Source organism: Pterocles gutturalis, unplaced genomic scaffold (assembly GCF_000699245.1).
Source record: "Pterocles gutturalis isolate BGI_N339 unplaced genomic scaffold, ASM69924v1 scaffold4978, whole genome shotgun sequence".
Lineage (NCBI taxonomy): Eukaryota > Metazoa > Chordata > Aves > Pterocliformes > Pteroclidae > Pterocles > Pterocles gutturalis.
The window spans coordinates 113,255-118,777 of NW_010125430.1; the positions used below are offsets into that span (position 1 = coordinate 113,255).

Below are 5,523 nucleotides of genomic sequence, written 5' to 3' on the forward strand. Positions count from 1 at the left end.
GGTACAGCAGTGTGAACGCAGCGCTCTAACCACGCGGTGTGAGGGAAAGCCGCGCTGTTTTCACAAGCAGTGCAACACTGACCAGAAACGCACTTACTTTGCCAGCCTGCCGTTACCGCAGCTCCTGAAGCACACGTAAAAACTGCTCCGCACGGCACAGACAGCGCAGCTGGGGCCAGGACTAAAATAATCCCCCCTTCCTCGGGATGCAACCAGGACATCGTTCTTACCGCTTTAGTAGGTAGTTGTTCAGCTCTCTTTGGAGCCAGCAATGAGCCACGTCTCGGTACCTGCCACCACATCGTGCGCCTCCCTCTGCACGTGGCAGGTTGGGAGCTCAGGTACCACCTGCCCCCAGCTTTGCCAATCCGCCTCCTGGGTACCACCCGCAATGGAGACTGCAGCCTCTCCGGGCAAGGAAATGCCACTAAATAAATCAGTATGAACTGGGTAGCGGGGTGCAGACACACAGGTGGGAATTATCACATCCACGTCACCCAGGCTGCTGTAAGACACGACAGCTCTTGTGCCAGCAAGGGGATCAGCCACTAGCTACAACCCTTCAGCACTGCGGTCGGTAATGATGAAGCTTCCCCTCATCACTGCCCTACAGAGAGGGTGCTGCAGTGAAACGGTCCCAAGGCTACAGCAGTCTGAGTAATTCTGAGACTTTTACTTAATCAATCTTTGCATTTGTATGCCGTCTTAAGCACCCCTGAGAAATAGGGGTATTAATCAAACATCATTTTCTGTTATTAGGGTGGGCTTTCCATAAAATGGACTTCTTCACCCATACTGTTCTTCATAATTAAAAAAATGAATCCTTTAATGAAGTCCCTGAAGTTAATATAGTGACAGTGACCTTCAAGCACTTGCAGGATTTTTACAGCAAAAAGAATTGCTTTTAGTTTGGCAGTCTCACCATGCCCTTGGTATTTCCAGACACTGTAAGGACTGTCTGATCTGCAAGGGTGCACATCTCTGTGCTCCGTTAGCTTTCTGACCGCAACATCTCTCACCATCACTGTGTGTGCTGTGAAAGTCCACTGTCACTTCTCTACCAGCAGCATCGTGGCGATTAAGCCTGATAGAGCAATTAAGACAGCAGTAGGGTAACCACACAATGCTGAGTAATTTCTTCCTATTATTAGCTACAGCTATGACTGTCAAACGCCTCAGGGTTCTCATATGGAAAGAGCCCTGGGTGAGTTTGGGACTATTGCAACCTCCTGCTTTTTCCCCTTCATGCAGTGGATACAAAACTCCTGCTTCACAACTGGTGAGGTTCAGGAAAACCTCAGTTGTTCCAGTACCACTATATTCCCTTTTGCTCCCAGTCCTATGAAAATCCCACAATGTAAATTAATTATGACCCCAAGGGCTCAGGAATTAAGTTATTCCCCCCTGGGATGGCTGAAGGCTGATTCTCAGACCACTTCCTAGCTGCTTAGGAAACCCTGAACTCTGGCACAAAAAAAACCCCAACCCACCCAGCAAAAACAAACAAACTTCCCCCAAACACAGGGGGAAAACCAAGGTAAGTCCGAGGAATGAAGCCTCTGAATACAGGCACGCAGGGAGCAGTAAAAGGCAGATAAAATACATATGGATTAGGCAGTACCAGTACGGGACCAGAGCAGATGTGGAAGGTAGTTCTGCCTAGACAGTGCGGTTACCTGATGTAGGAACTGCACTCATTTCTTTAACAAACGTCTGCACACCGAAACCACAGCACTTGACACCTGGATATGAGATGGAGGAACCCGAGTTAAACTTGTTTTATGTGCTTGGAGGATGCCTGCAAACCCCCAGCATCGCACACCAATGAAGCACCCTCAGCCCCTGGCCAGGGTGAATTTTGGGCCACGTCTCCCTTGTTCTTCAAGGGAGGGTCCTGCACTCCTCCAACAAACTCCTGTTAACACAAAGGAGAAGAGATCCTACTATCACAAACCGAGCAAGACAACCCTCAGAGTAGCCCCTGCCCACCTTAGGGAGCTGGGAATCCATTTCTCGCTCGACAGACGCATGTTAGCTGCGCAACGCACACCCATGCACACTCGTGCGTCGCTGTGGCTGTTGTAGGGACCACACCGGGAGCAGGGACGGGATCTAGCCTCTGAGTAAGCAGAGAAAACGCCCGCTCTGAAAATTCAGGCACTGGGACTAAACGCGGCTCCAAACAGCTCACCAGATAAGGGACGAGGCTTTGGCAGATCAGTAGCAGAAGTGCACCCAAAGGTGCTGGCAAGAGCCAAGGGGCTCATCCGCGGGTTCGTGTTTGTGGGATGAAGCACGTGCAGAGGCACACCTGCATCCCCCGCAGCGCCGCGCAGACCTGCCCCCGGAGGATCCCTGCCCTTCAGCTTTTTCAGCAAGTCTAACCCTGGTGCTCTCAGCCTATGGAAAGATCCACCTCAGCTATAAAGTATTCCCTTCAGGAACCATAAAAAATTAATTATTCAGCAGCATGAGCCTTAAAGAATTTATTTTTGTTTGGCAGAAAATATCAACAAGCCAGTGACAGCACAGTGCTCTGCCTTGCCAAGGCGAGGGGAAGGTTCACATTAGGGTTGAATGTCATGGCATGGAAACAAAAGCCCTCTTCACTCAAAAGTCTGTTTAGTATCAGCCAGATTGAAACCAAATTCAGCTTTTGTTCTGCAAACCGCTTAACCATACACTCGGCTCTCTATATGAAAGGAGGCTTGCCATGAGAGATACAACCCCTCCTGCCAAAGCCAACAGGAGATGCTGAGGAGGATCCAAACGAAGTTTGTGATACCATGTGCAGTACATCTGTTTCTAATGTTCCTGCATGCCGTCTGTCTGATCACATAGCGCACTTCACCTACGTCCAAGCGCTGCATATGTCTCTCTCCCTGAAACGCCCACGGCCATTCACGGGCACAACACCGAGACCTTTACGTGCCGAGCAGAGAGGTGGGTTGTCCCCGCTACGCTACGGTGTTCTCAACACATAATGCTGCGGTGTGAAATGCTGCACGAGGGCCAGCCAAAACAGCAGAAATACAATCCCTACGAGAAGGAAATATGGTGATCATGCTGCTGCCCACGACGGGCAGCAACCACGCCTTGCACACACCATCACGTGCATGAAGAGCATCTTGGTGCGCGGCAGCAGCAACGCAAACTGCACCGCAGCCTGCAGGCACGCTGCTCGGGCCGAGTGCCGGTGCGTGTGCGTGAACTCCGTATCTTGTCTGCTCGATTTGGGTTTCCATCTCTTACTTTTCAGTTATCTTTTGGTACTTTGAGGCTTTCTGGATCATTAAAGCGAGGTGCTGATTTTTTCAAATACTGAAGTGCCTACCTGGCCTTCTGAAAAATTTCTTTTTTCCTCACCTCGGCACTTTTCTACCTGCACATATGTTCACTGTGTGGATGAATGATTTAGTGTACTGAGCAATGGAAAACCATCTTGTTTGAGGTTTTTTGGTTTGTTTTTTTCTCCCCTTTCTCCTATAAGCCAAACAGGAGGACTGAAGAAGCATGAATTCTGCACCAGTCCCTTTGGGCTGGCGCTGTAAATGCCAATGCTACGGCTACAGCAGCATGGAAACATGGGACTGCAGCTCCAGATAAAACTGCTCAGCACCAAATAAATGCTGATCCTCTAAGATTATAACAGAGTAAGTTAAAAATGCATAGGTGACAGCTGAAAAAGTGGTCCTCCTGTACTAAGGAACTGAGTAGAAAAGTTGCTTTTACATTGACAGAACAGAGAAATTCTGCACTAACAGGCGGTGGGGGGAGAGAAGTAATTCTCACTTCTCGTTAATATTATCACCGCTCTAAATTTACTCTGACAGATTTCAAAAAACTGAAAAGTGAAAAATCAGTTTTAAAAAGAAAAAATAAACAAGCGCCTTTGTTGAGCAAGCCTCCCATAACATCTCTGAAAGGCAGCGCTGTTGTGCAGACAACTGGCCTTTTGAACGCAGAATGCTGACAATGGGACTTTCTCTATAAAGTCCTTTGTAAGAAAGTGCTCTATTAAAACAAAAGTGATGTAAAAATAGCTTAATTAAAAATTAAATAAAACACAAGAGCAGCCTGCTTCCCCTGGTTAGTCCAGCTCCCAGTGGTTAATGCTGTGTTTTGGAAAATGTCTGTAGGACACGGCAGCGTTCTCCCTAAGTGCCACCCAGCCACCTTAGCCACACAAACACACCCATTTAAATACCAAATCTAGACACTGCTGATTCTGAAAAGGATTAGAAAACTGTACATAAATGCCAGGCTTTGTTATGCTGCCCTGAGGTCCCGATGTGAGTATCTTGCAAATGATTTTATCACCCATCCCCTTTCTTTCCACTGAAACACTACAACTTCCTTTGCTGGCACGGAGCAAATGAAACCCAATCGCTGAAGAATGAGCTATTACTGCAGTACTAATAATACTCTCCCTGCCTCCCACTAAGATTTGCAATGTTTTAATGAACAACAGAACAATATTTGAAAAATAATTCCATATGTACATTCTGTAAACAGACCTCGGGCTCTTCTACAGATTTGACCTGAAGTGCACTGTACTGTACTGTACAAAAATGAAATTTAAGTCGAGTACAAAGAAGTACATTTACATGCAGGCTCTGAAAACAAGTGCTGTAGGTTCTTCACGCAGCAAAGTTCCTTCCCTGCCCACCCAGGACGGAGTAAGGCAGTTTTTCTCTTTGCTGCCCTTCCCCAGTTTTACTGGGAGGTGATCAGCGCACGCCGCTGGGTGTCAGCCTCTGCTCGCCCCCATCTCCTGTCCCCTAACTTTGCTCTCGCAGACCCCGTGAGTCTCCCATCACAGTGAGAGGACGGGTAACAGCCCCGGTGGCCCCAGGCAAGGGGCCAGTGTCCAGGGCTCTCTCGGGGGGCATTGGGAAAAACCGGTCAGCCTGGGGAGACCACTACAGCTGGGTCACTGGCTTCCCCTGTGGGGACTCCAGGCGCTGTTACGGAGAGCACAGAGATACACCCCCGCTGCTCAGGGCATCCAGAGAGGCAAATCTCTGCACTTAAAGGGGGTGCTCCCACCTCAGCAGCTGTGTGTTGCAGATACCCCTGTTCAAACTGGGAGCTGGGGCACCTACCGCCATCCTTCAGAGTCACTTGGGGCAGAGGCGCCAACAGCCTGGGTGTTTGGGGACTGTTTCGTTTCCCGCATCATTCATCGCATCTCACACCTGACACACGTAAAACAAACACCTTGCACTAGAATAAGACAGCTGTAGAAACAACCTTACAATACAGTGAATCTTATACTCGATCAGCTCAAATAAAGCTGGCTCCAAAGTCATTATACATCTTTTAAAGTCATCACTATTAGAATCGCAGCTGTAAAAGATCACCAAATTCATCCCACATTTATTAGCACCGCAGGCATGTCAGATGCGTGACGCACTAATCCAGCACCTTTCATCGAGAAGCGACCCGCGGGATACTCTGCGTGGCACACGTGCACTGTGTCTAACTTAGGGTCCCAGCTAACATCATTTCTCCTGATGAAGG

The 5,523-nt window shown here is 48.6% G+C and overlaps 1 protein-coding gene across 1 annotated transcript in view; it reads right to left on the bottom strand.

The window, feature by feature from the left end:
- LOC104465497 (mineralocorticoid receptor-like) overlaps positions 1-5,523 on the bottom strand; it is a gene marked incomplete at its 5' end in the record, with an annotated part of 85,197 nt that overhangs the window by 6,474 nt on the left and 73,200 nt on the right. The gene's annotated exons all lie outside the window — the stretch shown is intronic.